Source organism: Crotalus tigris, unplaced genomic scaffold, assembly GCF_016545835.1.
Source record: "Crotalus tigris isolate CLP2741 ecotype Arizona unplaced genomic scaffold, ASM1654583v1 scf7180000024340.7048381, whole genome shotgun sequence".
NCBI lineage: Eukaryota > Metazoa > Chordata > Lepidosauria > Squamata > Viperidae > Crotalus > Crotalus tigris.
The window spans coordinates 6,379,928-6,397,019 of NW_024100510.1; the positions used below are offsets into that span (position 1 = coordinate 6,379,928).

General features: G+C 43.4%; 1 long non-coding RNA gene across 2 annotated transcripts in view; it reads left to right on the top strand.

The window, feature by feature from the left end:
- The window catches only part of LOC120300378, a 20,266-nt gene extending 3,694 nt beyond the window's left edge, over positions 1-16,572 (top strand). Inside the window, exons 3-4 of one of the 2 annotated variants that reach the window (XR_005554648.1) lie at positions 4,259-4,415; positions 15,749-16,572. This is a non-coding gene — a long non-coding RNA (uncharacterized LOC120300378). The remainder of the gene's footprint in view (positions 1-4,258; positions 4,416-15,748) is intronic. The other variant, XR_005554649.1, reaches the window with a different exon arrangement.
- Positions 16,573-17,092: the final 520 nt, after the last annotated feature.

The window sequence follows — 17,092 nt, forward strand, 5'->3', positions numbered from 1 at the left end:
AAGTGGTTGCTTTGTGAAGGGAGTCCTTTGTCAAATGATCCACATCATAAGTAAGAAACTTATATGTTTTTTTTAAAAAAAAAGGCAAAGAGGTTACAGACTGATGAGTAATGAAAAGGAGAGTAAGACTGTTTTCCTAATTTATTTCTTCATAGAATTACAATGGAATTGTATTGGAAAACAGATGTGAAGCATACTTTGGCATAGAAAGTAGAATTTGTACATCCAGTATTTTTAGCTAAGTAGCCATGCTACATGTCTGGACAGCCATTTGTCCGAAATGGTGTAGGGTTTCCTGCCTGAGCAGGGGGTTGGACTCGATGACCTCCAAGATCCCTTCCAACATTATTATTATTATTATTATTATTATTATTATTATTATTATTATTATTATTATTATTATTATTATCAATCATCGCACAGTCAGCCAGATGTTCAGACTGGATTTGGCATTTTGTCTACCTATCGAGTCCTTACCCAAGACCTGGGTTAGGCAGATGTGGATGTTTGATGGTATTACAGGTATCCTCGCAGGATGGAAGCAGTTCCTAATAAGGCCGCCTTTTGCAATTGACTAATCTGCTTGAGTCCAGTCCACTATTCCAGCTGTGTACCTAATGACTGGGATTTCCCAGGTTTTGATTGCCTTTATGGTATTTCCTCCATTGAGTTTGGACTTTAAGATCTTCTTCACTCTCTTGATGTATTCACCTCTAATCTTTTTCTTGACTTCAGTGTGCTTGATGTTGTCAGCTTGAAGGATACCCAAGTATTTGTAGTATTCTTCCTCATCCAGACTCTTAATGTTATTTTCGTGGGGCATCTTGATTCCTTCAGTTTTCACTATTTTTCCTTGTTTGATAGTAAGTGTGGCACATTTGTCCAAGCCAAACTCCATTACAATATCTTGGCTATATATACGGACAGTGTTGAGCAGCGATTCTATTTCAGATGATGTTTTTCCATACAGCTTCAGATCATCCATATAAAGGAGGTGGGATAGTCTGGCAGATGTTTTTGATGTTTGATAGCCATGTCCTGAGTTATTCAGTATTGTTGACAGAGGAAACAGTGCAATAACAAATAGTAATGGTGATAATGAATCTCCTTGAAATATTCCTCTCTTGATATTAACCTCTCCCAGCTCTCACCATTGATCTGCAACTGTGTCTTCCATTGTGCCATCGATTTTTGCACAAATTTTCTGATGTTTCTACTTTACTCCTGTTATTTCTAGGCACTTGATTATCCAATCATGTGGCAGAGAGTCAAATGCCTTTTTGTAGTCAATCCATGCCACATTCAGGTTGGTCTTCCTTCTCTTGCAGTTTTCCAAGATCATTTTGTCTATTAGGAGTTGATCTTTTGTTCCTCTGCTATTGGGGCGGTTTCCTTTCTGCTCAGGTGGAAAGAGATTGTTTTCAACTAGATGCTGTTGTACTGCATCAGCTACCACACCAGTTAGTAATTTGAAAGTTGCTGGTAAGCAGGTAATTGGCCTGTAGTTACCTGGTGTTGCCCCTTTTGCTGGATTTTTCATTATTAGGTAGGTTTTCCCAGTTGTTAGCCACTTTTCAATTTCTCCTCCTTGTAGTATATTGTTGAACTGCTTGGCAATGAGTGGGTGTATAACAGTTAGATGTTTCAACCAAAACCCATGCAGTTCATCTTCACCTGGTGCTGACCAATTTTTGATTTTCTTTGCTCTTTTTTCCTACCATTTTTGTTGTTATTACTAGTTCTTTCATTTCAACTTCTGTTTTATTTGCATCCACCTCTTTTAACCAAGCTGCATCCTTGTTGTATTTCTTTGGGTTATCCCATATCTGCTTCCAGAACTGCACTGTTTCTTCCTTGTCAGGTACTGACTGATTCCTTGCAGTTTCTCCATTGATGGATTGGTAGAAACGTTTCTGATTGGATTGAAATTGGAGGTTCTGCCTATAGTTTGCAATTCGAGCTTCATATCTACTGATTTTCCTGGCTATAGCTGTTATTTGTTGCTTTATTATTTCCAGTGCTTCCTTGATCTTCCTTGTTTCTAAGTGGTATTTCTTGATTAGGTATTCTTTGGTCTTCTTGTTCTTCAGCTTCTTTTCTTTCCATCTGTTCTAGCTTGCTTGCATGTGATCTTAACTTGCTGATCTTATTTTCTAGTCTAACCTTCCATTTTTCTGGTGCACTGTTTGTTTGTTTTTCTTTTTTGTTGATTTTGCATCCCAGGTATTCTGTTATAACTGCAGCTGTGCTGTACATTAGTTGGTTTGTTTCTTGCAGTGAATTGGTGCTTATACTTGATATTGCAGTATTTGCATCTTTTAATGCTTGTGCTAGCTGTTTCTTTGAACAAGCTTCAATGCAGGTAGCCTTATTCTGTTGTTTTTGTGCTGTTCTAGATGCTCAGTTATTCTTTGTTTCAATTCTTTTATTTCTTTAGTTAGAGGGTTTTGTTCTTCCTGAGGAAGAGGTGCCTGGTTTCCAAATGAGAACAGTTGTATATCTCTGCTGGATTCCTTCACTGCCAACTCCCCCTGGTTTGCCTCTACATTCTGAATTACTTCTGGTAAGGCTTTGATTTCTTTGCCCTGGGTAAACCTTTGTAGTTCGTCCAATTCTGTTTCTGTGAATACTTTATTTCGTGTTATAAATCGGCGTTGATCTGCTAGTCTCTGTTCTGTTATTTCTGATTCTGGATGTTGTTCTTTCCAGAACTGGTGCATTCGTTTTAGATATCCTCTTCTTGTTGGACTTGATCTGTAGTAACAGATCATTATTTCTTTGTTTTCCATCACTGTGTATCTGCGACGGGTAAACACCTTTTCTTCCAGTAGTTCTGCAGCTGCTGGCCCTGGTTGCTCAGCCAACAGTCCTGAGTCCTGTAACCCATTTTTCACCAGATATCCAGGAACTCCAATATCTAGCGCGGACCTTGTTAACCCAGGCGACGTCCGAGCCGGTATGGCATTCTGCAATTTACGTCTCACCATATTTTTTATGGGAGAGATACTCTTTGTCTGACTCCTCTGATGAGACCTGTCCAGTATGGTTGAACCTCTGGCATAGCTCTCATCTTCCTCAGAGTACACAAGCCCCACAACCATGTCAACGTAGTGCCTCACTGGGGGTATTATTATTATTATTATTATTATTATTATTATTATTATTATTACAGATCCTCACAGACTCAGGCAAACATTTAACAAACAAAACTAATAAAAAAGTGAACTAACCTACAATAGTTCTGTCTATATATCTAGAAATCTCCTTTCCTTCACCTTTGTTTACATAAATTCAATGAACCACTACTGCAGTTTCAGGAAAACTGATAGTTAATCTTGTTCAAAGAATCTCACTTTGATTCATGCTAACACCAAATCAATTCAAAGTCATCCATAACTGTTTGGGATTCAGCTGAATCTGAGATGCACTCTTAATCATACTTTGAGAGAGAAGTGCTGCTTGTATTTTATTGTCTTCTTGTATTTTATTGTACAAGTGCTGCTTGTATTTTATTGTCAAAGGAAAGTTTTGTGTCCACTTCCATCAAACTATTAGAACCTGAGTCATAGGCTCAGTTTTATATGGAGCTCAAAACCATACCCCAACTATGTTTTCAGAAACAGCAATACCTTAGTTCCTGAAAATAGTATTTCAGATTCTGGAGTATATCTCTAAAGCTGCCTTGCCACTGGAGGTTGGTCTAACTATAGTGGAGATTGCAATAGCTTCCTCAATATTCTTGCTAAATTTAATTTGATCTGGAAGCAGACCCTACTGGATGAACCAATGACGTATGGCCTCTCTCAAATTGTTTGCTGTCCATGGGCTAGGATGCTTCTTAACTAGAGAGTTATGCATAACAAAATAAATAAGTTCCTGGAGATTCTGTCTGGTCGCAAAGTATTTCAGTCCATACAAGATTTTTTAAGCCACCTCACAGTTGAGCTGTCATGAGCAAAGGACATTAGCAGCTTAAGGGTGCAGTGAGAATATGCCCTGAATCTAAGCCTGTAGTCAAAAAACATAATAATTTGCCAAATTGTCTAATGATTATTGAACCTTCTCTCAAACTAAATAGTTCCCCCATCTGCTTTGCTAGAACATAGGTTTACTATAACTGCTCTGAAAAGCATCCCTGGGCATGTCTTGTTGAAGTGTGAATTCTATAGGGATCTTTGTGATATGGTTATTATGCCCCATTTAGTAAATTTTCCAGGCCATCCAGATGAAATCCCTCTCATCTTTCATTTTGGAACAGGAAGTCTGCCACAGAAAGTCCTCACATGTAACTTTAAGCTAGTGTTCCTTGACCTGTTGCCCTCCAGATGAATTCAAATACTTCAGCACATGGAATTTCCAGGTAATATGGCTCAGAACACTCGGAACTTTAGTCTAACACCTCTGAAGAACACCAGGTTGGTATTTATTTATGTAAAGAACTTATTTGACTGCCAAAGTAATACTGTACAATGAACCTAGATAGCTCACAACAACTGATAAAAACAAGAATAAAAACTACATCAACCTTCCCACCAGGCACCAGACCAATCAGACTCTTGACTCAATCCTCATCTGAGCCCAACATATGGGGAAAGAGTCAAACATTCTTTGCCTTCCAGAAGCCCAAAAGGATAGGGATCCCTCAGTTTCAGCTGGGAGGCTATTCCAAAATGTAAATGTTTCCCTACACAAAGAAGTAGCTGTATACATGACAGAGGCTTATAAAATGTCTGTATTAAGGATGCCCATCTCTTTTTCCCACAAAAGGAAGCAGTAGAATAAATTTTAGTTTTATTATAGCAGATTTCTGGCTTGAAATTATATGCAGTCTAGGAATTGTAATTTTAAAAGGACTCTAATAAATTGTTTAACTAGAGATTAAAACATGGGTTGTTTTATAAGTGTGCTTTACCAATTAGAATTTATTGTATAAAGTGTAATTCCTGGTGTACATTTTGTAACAAAACAGTTTCTTTTCTGCTAAAGCATGCAATGCTACTTTGTGATTTTGCATTATCTGATGATGCAGCTAAGAACTAGTATAAGTAATCTCAAGATATGGATGTAATAGAGCCTGCCAATTACATTCGTATCTTGAGGATTCCTTAACTGATCCCTCCCTGCTTTACCCCATGCATTTACTAGTCGAATGTGCAGCTCCTGAAGTGCACATGAGGTACCTCAGGGTGGGGAAGACCATGGGGGGGGGCTAATGCTTTCAACTATCCAAGGCCTCACTGAGATATCTCATGCTTCCCTTCCCCCCCCCCCCCGATCCTGCCCCACTGGGTCTCTACAGGCACTGGGCCTGTGGAGATTCATTTACCTTTCAAAGATCTTGATCAAGTGAGCTGTCTCCTATCCAGCCTCTCTGCTGTGGTTTCTTTGTCTGGTCCTTCAGGAGATTGTGCTCCCTCGGACCTCTGTTCTCCACACCAAAACATTTTTTCAAAGGGACAGAAGGCTTCAAGCAATGCGCGATCGCTGCCCCAAAACCTTCTGTCCCTTTACAAAAGCTTCAGACGTGGAGAACAGAAGTCTTTGGGGGCACGATCTCACACTCCTTCAGACTCACAGAGGCTTCCCAGCACTCCAAAAGATGATCAGGTGTCCTGCGTAAATAGCCTCGGTGAGTCAACCAAGCTGAGCAGGGTGCGCTCATCCTCTCTGCCTCTGCTCACACTGCTCCACTTTTGGAGCTCCTGAAGCAAGCAAAGAATCTGCACTGCTGCACTAACCCCCATGGCAGAGAGGCTGGAGAGGAGACAGCTTGCCTGAGGAGAGAGAAGGAGCGGTCAGCCTGTTCTGGAACCCTGGATCTTTGAAAGGTAAGTAAGCAAGGACCAGTGTCTATCAGGTCCCTGTAGGGCAGTGGTTCTCAACCTTTTTAATGCCGTGACCCCCAACCGATCGTAAGTCGAGGACTTTCCCTGCCCGGGAGCGCCACGCATGTGTGGTGCCGCCCCCTGTGCCGGCCGAGGCGAAGCTGGCAAAGGGCAGCGATGACGCAGGGCAACCACTGGCTGGGCCACCAGCTGGCCCAGCCCAAGAGAGGTAAGGCACCCGCTGGGCCCCACACGTGCCAGCAACCCTCCCTGCACCTGCTGGCCTCCCACCTCCCACCCCTGGCCCTCTTTTACTTACATTTTTAGTAGTTGCTCAGCAGGGAGGGGTGGAAACTTCCAGACAGCTCGCCTTCGCTGCAGACAACTTGGAGCACCGTTTGCAGACTGGGACTTTTGGCAGGCTCAGCAGGGCAGAGACAGCCTGGACAATTCCTATTGGCTTTTGAAAGCCAATAGAATAAAAGGGAGTAGCACAGCTAAGGAAAAGGGGAAAAAATGGTGGACTGCGTTATTTGGCGACCCCCGTGAAATGGTCGTTCGACCCCAAATGGGGTCCCAACCCACAGGTTGAGAACCGCTGCTGTAGGGGGAGGAATCGGCAGGGGAATGTTGCAGTGTCTCTGCAGTTAGTTGTAAGGGTGAACAACTGCCGTATTGCTGTAACATTCGTAACTTTGGGACTGTGTCATAAGTACTTTGGGGGGGGGTCATAACTTTGAACAGTCACTAGGTGAACTGCCATAACTCAAGGACTACCTGTATTTGGATTCTGTTCCAAGCCTACAGGGTCTCTGCTCTTCTTCTTAAGCTTCTGGTGTTTTTTCCTTGTTTTAACTTGTATTCCTTTCTTTAATCAAAGCAGTCAAGTTAGCCATCTCTGCTAACTCCATCAGGTTTTGCAACCATTCGTCCATTGTGGGAACCAAAGTATTCTTCCATTTCTGTGCATAAAGTATTCTTACTGATGTCAACATATATAACATCAAAGTTCCAATTTTTTTCAAGTTATTTATCCATTAAGCCTAAAAGAGAAATCTGTGGTTTTAGCTTTATATTCACTTTAAGAATCTTCTGTATTAAGATGTGAATCCTACTCCAATATTTCTTTGCTTTGTACATGTCCACCATAAATGGTAAAGTTTCTTCTTTACCATTACATTTCCAATATTCCTTTTAAGTTTCTTTATACATTCTTGACAATTTGTCCAGTGTTAGATTTTAACGGTACATCATTTTATAAAAATTTTATTTTAGATTATAATTTAATATAAATTTTAAACCTTTTGTCCACATGTTTTCCCATTGTTCAAACATTATGTTATATCCAAAATTCTTTGCCTGTTGAATCATGAAATGCTTTGCAATACTTATTTCTTTCAGATAAAAGAAAGATGGATCACAGATGGTAATTAGCAAACTATCCACTGTTAGCAAACCATCCATTGTTTACATTATTAATCATATTAATTACCTAGCCACAGAAACATGTACTGAATCTGGATGTTTCATCAAAAGGACAAAAGGTTCAACTTAATGTTATGCAAACTCCAGCACTTTCATACTTGCATGCAGTGTTGCAATACCCTGTCAAAAGGAACAGAATTTGCATTATAACACATTGGTTTTCCCACTGATATCCATATCTAGATAGTTATTTGCAATACTTGGTAGTGATGAATTAAAGCCTCAGGAAATGAAAGGACATGTTTGCAAAACCTGTCATTTCTCATAGACATATTGTTGAAGGTTCTCTTGCCAACTGACCTTTAGTACTCCTCCACCTTCCCAGAGTAAAGATTTATACCAGCACCATTAATTGGTAGGAGAGTAGGAAATAATAACATTAACCTCAAAATGGGATGACTGAATTCTAATGCAGGGTGTGTATGTAGAGGGGTTCTGCTCCATGGACTTTCAATTTCACACAGCCAACCACTAAGCCCCATTCTGATAGATCAGTGGTTCTCAACCTTTTTAATGCCGCGACCCCCAACCGGTCGTAAGTCGAGGCTACTCAACCAGTCGTAAGTCGAGGACTACTTAACTGGTGCAGCACCATTTGCAGAATGGGACTTTTGGCAGGCTCAGCAGGGCAGAGACACCCTGGACAATTCCTATTGGCTTTTGAAAGCCAATAGAATTAAACTCTATTCAAGAGAGTCTATTCTATTGGCTTTCAAAAGCCAATAGAATAAAAGGGAGTAGCACAGCTAAGGAAAAGGGGAAAAAAATGGTGGACTGCGTTGTTTGGGGACCCCCGTGAAATGGTCGTTCAACCCCAAATGGTGTCCCGACCCACAGGTTGAGAACCACTGCAATAGATGATCTCTGCTAGAGCTAATAGTAATAAACAAGTCTCTAGTGTAGATGGATGAAAAAAAGTCTCATTTTTGACTGATGAACCAGGTTTCCACTGCTTTGGAAGAGATAAAATTATTCTTATGAAATGAATTAATGCAGAATTAACTCTCTGGATTCACCTGTTTCCTTCATCTGAAGAGGCACACACTTAATGACTTGCCAGTTACATGGGCCTCCCAGCTTCAGCTTTTCTCTTTTAATAGGATCAATAAAACTGCAAAGCTTCTAACTGCTATGGGAGTGGCATATAATAACTGAATTCATATTGTAATCCTTCAGATAGTTAACAACACTTCTTTTGTCTGCCAGTTCAGCCACAGGCTAGTAGAAGTGGAATAACATACCAAGTCAAGGGCATTTCTGCTGCTATTTGTGCAATAATCCCAAAGCTCTCCCCCCCCCCATCACCACCGCTTGCCCCTTCAGATCAGTCTTGATTTCTTGTGAATATATAGACAAATTCATGTGGTTCTCAACATTTTTGAAATTGGTTGGCCTTGCCTCTTTCCTAGGGCTGAGAGAGGTGATTGGCCCAGAGACTCTCATTGGCTTCCATGATTAAGTAGAACTAAACCTTCCCACTCCTGGTCCATCACTTCATCAAACTAGCTCTAAATTCCAAATCTATTTTAGTTTCTTTTGACTCCAGTTTTCATGTTTCCATGTTCTGTCCTCACAGCAGACTGGTCAGCATTTCTTGCTTACCCTAGCATAAGCACAAGCTCCTCACCCTATCAAGATAACAGGAATGCAAGACACACTCAATGCTTCCCCAGTCTGCAGCAAATGCAACATGAGGCTTTCTTGCTTTGCCTCAAAACTAATTGTTTTCCACTTTGTGATGGGAGAAGAGATGACAACCAGTAAATGTTAGTTAATGCCTCTGCTCCAATTGGCAAGTGTCACTAAGTAGGGACAACCCCTTCCTTTCAAACCTTGGTCATTGCCCTCCATAGCTGCGGTTATTTTCAACAGTTAAATTCAAAAGAAATGCACTGAACTGCTGAACCATTAATTACCCAAATTAAACCAGTTCACATCACCTGTCAGATGTTTAACTGAGTTGGTTATGCATATGGCTTGATTACACTCTCTTCTTCACACTGGTGGTTACATATTGTCAAAGCAGCTTTTTACTTTTCTGTCTTAGATATAATTTTTCAAAAACATAATGGTGTTTACCAAGTTAAAGCATTAAAGTGCAGTTAAATAAAAACACAACAATCAGGATTACAATTAAAGTTCCTTTCTTGCTTTCTTCCAGCTTTGGCTCCTAATCCCTGCTGCAGCCCATTACCATAGGAGGGTCTCAGGCACTCAACTAGCAAAATTTTGCTGGTTTGAATTCAGACAGAAACAACTTTTTTTTCCATTGCTATTTTTTTCCTTGCTACCAGCTTTTAACCTGGTGTTATTTGACTGTTGGGCATCATAAATAGAAAAGTAGCAGAAATGCATTCATGATATGCATACATTTCTGGTGTAAATTGTCATAATTAAATTAAATGCCCAGATTTCTGTAGGCCATATTCAGTTCTAATCTAGAGAAGGAACCCTTTCCTTTTGGAAGATAAATGTATGACAGTAGCAGTCAAAGGTCCATATCAAGAAAGTGAAAACAGTTATTTAGGCATTTCTTGTTAAGTCCTTCGCGAAATGGCAATGACACGAGAAGCAGTTGTAGTTCTCAGGAACCTCTTTATTTCTGTTCAGCATACTGGTTACAAGATGCCGACAACGCCCAAATCTCCCTGCCCCTTTTATAGGCGATTCCCGGGCCAAACTGTTACATTTGGTGCACTCGCACCTGCGCATGCGCGCGAGTGCTGGCGACAGCTAGTCTGGTCCCGGGCAGCTTGCACCTGCCCTGGACCGTTGCAATGCCCCGAGCCTGCTTTCACAGGCTCAGGACATAACACCCCTTCCCCCCCGGCTAAGACTATGATCATACAAATAATAATATACAACCCAATACGAGTGTGGAATCCATACTAGCTTTGTACCCGTTATTCCTTTTGCTTCTATTGTTCCCCAGTGTTCTATTTTCCTATGTGTACAGGAATACTCTCTGTTAACTCTGTTTTGCCAGTAGGGTTACAAAATCTTCTAAATACTTAGGAGATCTTTTAGCTCTCTGTGACCTCCTGACTTCTGGGTACCTTCCAAGTATCCCTTGACTGAGGGGTGATGTATGCTTGTCCCCCTTGCTAGGCCCTGGTGATCCCCAAGGACTCTGCTCCAATGCCTGGCCTGCTTGCTTGCCCACCGGGCTCGTCAGGCCAGGGCTTCTTTCTCTGTTTGACCTGGTTGTCCTGCCTGGATGCAGGCTCTCTGGCCCTCTTAAGTGACTGTCACTGTTGGGCAACTCTGTAGAACCTCCCAGGTCTGTCCTAGACCTGTCAAGAGGTTGTCTTTCCCAATGTTCCCGTTCTGTCCCCGGGCTTGCTGGGGTTTTTAGTACTGTCCCAAAACTCAGTTGTCCCCTGAGTGATGCCAGAGGTGTTGTAGTCGGGATTCGGTTCCTCGACCACCTCCCTGTGTGCTTGCCCCCTTCTAGGGACATGGGCAGTGTTGGGCCAACAGACGGAATGTGTGCCAGCTCTCTTGCAGGGTGTGGGTTGTTTGGACGCTCCTGGGTATCCTCCCTGACTGGAGTACTGAGTGATTCGGGTGAGTAGTGATTATGCCCCTGGGATGACTCCCTGGCTGGAGTAGGCACTGGTGCCTGAGTTCTAGTTGGGCTCCATGAATTCCTGTGTGGAGCACTTGCGGAATCTCGGAATGGGCTGTCAGTAGTTCCCTCATTAATGATAGGCAGCAGCCCGCACTCTTCCCTTTGCCCAAAGGGGTCCCCCTCCCCCCCTGGAAAAGAACCAGGAGTCTCAATGGGAAGGTCCCGTCTGGTGCGGAGCTGGTCGATATGTCGTCGCAGGACACGACCGTCATCCAGGGAAACCTCGTAGGACAAAGGACCTGTGACCCTGGACACAGTGGCAGGGACCCATGAATGACCAGGCCCGTAGTTACGGGTCCAAACCGAGGCACCCACAAGCAGTTGTCTAGGTGCCCTGGGGTGTGTGATTGTGGAAGGTAGTCTGTCCGGGTGCAACCGGTCAAGCTTGGTAGTCAGTTTGCGCCCCCAATGAAGTTCAGCTGGGCTCCTCCCGGTAGAAGTGGAAGGTGTAGTGCGATAAGAAAGGAGGAAGTCAGCCAACCTGTGATGCCAGTCTCCATAGGTAATTTTCTTCAAAGCGTCCTTGGTGATGCGAACCATGTGTTCAGCCATACCGTTGGTGGACGGGTGGAAAGGCGCAGAGGTGGCATGACGAATCATGTTGGCCTGTAAGAAAGCTTGGAATTTGGAAGAAGTGAATTGAGGGCCATTGTCAGATACGAGGACATCAGGAAGCCCGTGTGCAGCAAAAAATCCCCCTCAGTACTTGAATAGTCTTTGCAGTGGTGGTGGAAGAGACAGGTACAATCTCAAGCCATTTTGAATGGCTGTCAACCAGGACCAAGAAGAATTGACCCTGAAAGGGCCCAGCGTAGTCAATGTGCACCCTATACCATGGAGACTGTGTTTCCTCCCATCTATGTACAGGAGCTTGGGGCATTTCAGGGCGTGAGTGCTGACAAAGGTGGCATGCGTGTACCTTAGCCTCAATGTCTCTGTCTAACCCAGGCCACCACAAATGGCTGTGTGCAAGCGCCTTCATACGTACAATGCCAGGATGACCCTCGTGGAGGGAACCTAAGACCCTAGTCCTCATTGAGGCAGGAATGACAACTCTGCTCCCCCAAAGCAGACAACCCTGGAAAGTGGATAACTCGCTCCTTTTGGACCAGAAACTCTGAAACTCAGTGCCTGGACAGCTCTCTGGCCATCCAGATAAAACCCAAGATAGGACACGAGAAAGTGTGAGATCTGTGACTGATTCAACAGCCACATCCCTGGCATTTAAAGGAGACTCAGGCAAGGCCTGAATGGAGAGGATATTGATTGTTGATGCAGGGTTAGCCTCTATTACTGGCAGGGGTAATCTACTGAGGCTGTCAGCGTGGCCCATTTCTTTCCCCGGTTTGTGAAATAAGGAAAAATCATAGGCAGACAGAAAGATAGACCATCTCAGCATTCTGGGGGAGATGATTTGGGGAGTTTGTTTATGTGTGGTAAACAGCCCCAACAAAGGCTTATGGTCAGTGAAGACCGTGAAATGCCTGCCATATAGGAAATCATGGAACTTTTTGATTCCAGCAACAACAGCTAAAGCCTCCCTGTCAATTTGAGCATAATTTCGCTCTGCAGAAGACAAGGTCCTGGAGTAATATGCAACAGGAACCTGAGTTCCATCTGGTCTGAGGTGGCTTAGTACGGCTCCCACCCCATAAGGAGAAGCATCACAAGCGATGCACACAGGAAGGGATTCATTGAAATGTGCAAGCACACTGTTAGAAGTGAGTAAGGCCTTAACCTCATTGAAACTTGCTTCGTGTTTTTGTGACCACTGCCACACTGCCTGTTTGTCCAGGAGCCTATGAAGAGGCTCGGCTACACTAGCCTTGTTTGGAAGGAAGGAGTTGTAAAAGTTCAGAAGGCCCTGAAAGGCCTGTAGTTCGGCCTTGGACTTTGGCCTAGGAGCATGCATAATAGCTTTCAATTTGGATTCAGCAGGGTGAATCCCAGTAGCATCAATTTTATCCCAGAAAATCTGTAGAAGGCACCCCAATTTTACATTTGTCCTTCTTAAGTTTGAGGCTCGTTTTCCTCAACCTCAGCAGGACAGCCCTTAATCTCTCAGCTAAGTTGTGTGTAGAGTCTCCAGCAATTAAGACATCATCAAAATAGAGGCAAACCCCTGGTATACCCCGTAGTATGTTTTCCATTATGCTTTGGAAAATTCCAGGAGCAACATTTACTCCAAATTGTAACCTCTTTACCTTGAATGCCCCCCTGTGGGTCACAATGGTTTGAGCTACAGCAGAGCAGCATCAACAGGCAACTGTTGATATGCCTGAGCTAGGTCAAGCTTTGCAAAAACACGCCCCCCCTTGAGGGAGGCCAGAATATGACTGACCACGGGAACAGGATAGGCATGTTGCAGCAATGCCTTATTCAGAGTGCATTTGTAATCTGCACAGATGCGAATGTCCCCATTTGCCTTAAGAGGCATGACAATGGGGGTCTCCCAAGGACTAGAGTCGACAGGTTCTAAAACTCCTTGCTGAATCAATTTGTCCAATTCAGTGTCAATTTTACCTTTCAAGGCAAAAGGAACCCTTCTTGCTTTAATTCTAATAGGGTTGACAGTGGGGTCTAATTTCAGTGACACAGGGGGTCCTTTGTACGTGCCCAGCTGTGGGCTGAAAACATCTGCAAATTCTTTGCAGACTTCTTGTAGGTCTACTGTTTGCAAGCTATTGAGCCCTGTGACGTGTATTCCCAAGGCCTCAAACCAATCGAGTCCTATGAGACTCGTTCGCTCACCCCCTACTACTATTACATCTAGTGGACCTTCAAAATCCTTATACTGTACGTTAAGGGTGGCCTCCCCCTTAACACACACTCTGGAGTTTTGAAAGTCTGTTAACACAATGTCGGAAGGCCTCAGCTTGGCCTGAAATCCGCTGCTAGAACAAATCTTCCTAAACGTGTGCATGGAAATGATTGAAAGTGCAGATCCCGTATCCAGTTCCATAGCCAATGGAACCCCTTGTAGCTTCACTTTAAGTGACAGCTTTTTCTTAATGGGCTTGTGTGTGCCTGTCCTATAAATGCTTCTTCGCGAAGCACAGAAACCCACCCTGTTTTGGCTGAGGACCCTGGTACCTTTCAGGCGCAATTCTTCCCGAGGTTGCACCTTCTGATGGCCCAGACACACAGCTGCAATGTGTCCCTGTTTTCTGCATGCCCTACAGATAGCGGAGCTGAATCTACAGTCGGTCCTCTTGTGGCGACCTCCACAACTGAGGCACTTGGGGAGAGCTGAAGAGCTTTCCTTCTGTTTCCCTTCTTTCGTGGGGTAGAGACGGTCTACTTCATCGTCAGGATCCTCCTCTGGGTTCCTTTGGACTCCTTCCTGGTGCACGGACACAGCTTCTGGAGTGCTTCTGATCAGCCTCATGTTCTTGATGGCTCTGCCCACTGCCTCTTCTGCAGTAACCTCTCTCAAGGCATCTTGGAATGATAAGTCTTCTTTAGCGAAAAGTCTCTGCTGCAATTCTCTATGCCTCAGTTCGCATACAAATCTGTCTCTCAGCCATTCTTCTAGGTCCTTGAACTCGCAGTGTTTAGCGGCTTTTCTCAGCGCAGCAATGTATTCTTTGGCTGATTCTCTGGGTCGCTGATCCCTCTGTTCGAAGGTGTGGCACCAAGCGATGACGGACAACTTGGGCTGGAAGTGTTCCTTTAGTAGTTTTTTGAGATCTGTGTAGTTAACAGATTCTAGAGGTACAGGTACTGCTATGTTTTCAGCGATTTCGAATGCGTCTTGACCGCAAACGCACAGCAGGGTGGCGGCTTTTAAACTATCTTCTCTTACTTGATTGACTTTAAGATAGTTTTCCACCCTGGCTACGTAGGACTCCTATCTTTCCAGATGCGAGACATCGAATTCTGAAAGTCTTCCAACTTTTGCCATTTTTGTAGAAAAGGAAGGGTCTATCAGCCAGCTTACCCCCGATGTTCGCTGGATTGGCGGGCAGCTGCTGAGTTAACGCCGTTCCTACTGCTCAGGACTCTAGGATAAGCTTACACCTGTCTTCAGTCGATCTAAGGCAATCCCACCTTCGTCGCCAGTGTTAAGTCCTTCGCGAAATGGCAATGACACGAGAAGCAGTTGTAGTTCTCAGGAACCTCTTTATTTCTGTTCAGCATACTGGTTACAAGACGCCGACAATGCCCAAATCTCCCTGCCCCTTTTATAGGCGATTCCCGGGCCAAACTGTTACATTTGGCACGCTCACACCCGCGCATGCGCGCGAGCTCTGGCGACAGCCAGTCTGGTCCCGGGCAGCTTGCACCTGCCCTGGACCGTTGCAATGCCCCGAGCCTGCTTTCACAGGCTCAGGACATAACATTTCTCATTCTTGAGAGGAAACAGGGGAGCTATGTTCAGGGAAATAGATAACAGCTAGCTAAAAATAATCCTGTCCAGTTCACCTAATTCTTGAAAGCATTCAGTGGATACTTAGAGTTTGAAAACAGATTGTTCTGATGAACTTTCAGAACTGTCCATAAGATTGCCCTGCCTCTCAAACGAACATTAAATACATACATCTGATATATACTGCAAAGGAGAATATTTGCAACAAGTCTGTGATGATTATGCCAGTACTACTCCTACTGCATAGACTGAACAACTGTTAGAGAACTGCTCTGCTCTGATAAGAACATTCTTCCTACACTTCACAGAAATAGAGAAGGCATTGTTTCTAAGACAGACTTCACCTATTTTGACATGTGGGGAGAATAACCCAGAATAGCTAGACTGAATGGGATTTTGGCAGGTGTATTTTCATTTTCTGCATCTTCTTTTTTCCAGGAGCCAAGATGAAAACTAAATTGCTACACTTTCAGACTGGCCCTAGATGGAATTCTGAAAGAAAAAAAAATGATTGAAAGCTTCTTATAGATGTTCCTACCCGAAGCAATGTGCAAAAAATTCAGGCAAGAACTGTGACTTGGAAACTATCTGAAACTTGTCTTATGATAATGGGAGAGTTTTCCTTTTATGAAATTTGAATTTAACCTATATGCCAATGAAGATGGAACATATTAGAAAACAGGAAAGAAATACCAGACTGGGAGTAAGGGCAGAAATGGAAATATCCTATAGGAAGAATGCAGAAGCTCAGAGTTTGTGAAAGGCCATGAAACATTCAAATTTAGTTCAAGTTTAAGGTTATTTATGAAATCTTCCCCCACTTTTTCATGAAGGGGCCCAAGACACCTATGAACCATTTCTTCCCTTTTAATCTGGCTGGCCTACTTGAGAGGGGCTCTTCAAGTTCCTTTGGTTAATGAGGTGAAGGGAGTTGGGGCTAGAAGAACTCTCTGGTAGTGCCCTGACTTTCTGGAATGGTTCGCTCCACAGTCCAGCTTACCCTGACTTTAAGCCCCCTTTGGAAAGGAGGTAATATGTGTTTTTCCAACTGGAAACTAGCATCTATACTTCTTATCAAATGGGCAGGGAACTTTTATGAGCTATAATGATGGTGGCTTTTTTAGATTTTGCTTTATTAAGTGCCTAGATATGTGAAGTTATGAGCACATAGAAACTCTGCAAATATGTAAACAAACAAGCAAACAAGAAAATAAATAAATAAATAAATTAGGTTTCCTGGACCTAAGAAACGTTTAATTAAATCAATTGCATATTGAGAGAGAGAGAGAGAGAGAGAGAGAGAGAGAGAGAGAGAGAGAGAGAGAGAGAGAGAGAGAGAGATTAACATGAGAAGATACTGTCTTCCTAGTGTACATGCTGCATAATAATGGAGCAGCGGTTCTCAACCTGTGGGTCGCGACCCCATTTGGGGTCGAACAACCATTTCACGGGGGTCGCCAAACAAGGCTGTCCGCCATTTTTCCCCCTTTTCTTTAGCTGTGCTACTCCCTCTTATTCTTATTCTATTGGCTTTTGTTCAAAAGCCAATAGAATCTATTGGCTTTTGAAAGCCAATAGAATAGACTCTCTTGAATAGAGTCTAATTCTATTGGCTTTCAAAAGCCAATAGGAATTGTCCAGGCTGTCTCTGCACTGCTAAGACCGCCAAAAGCCCCAGTCTGCAAATGGTGCTGCAAGAAAAGCTTCCCTCCCTGCTGAGCAACTACTAAAAGTAAGTAAAAGAGGGCCAGGGGTGGGAGGTGGGAGGCCGGCGAATGCAGG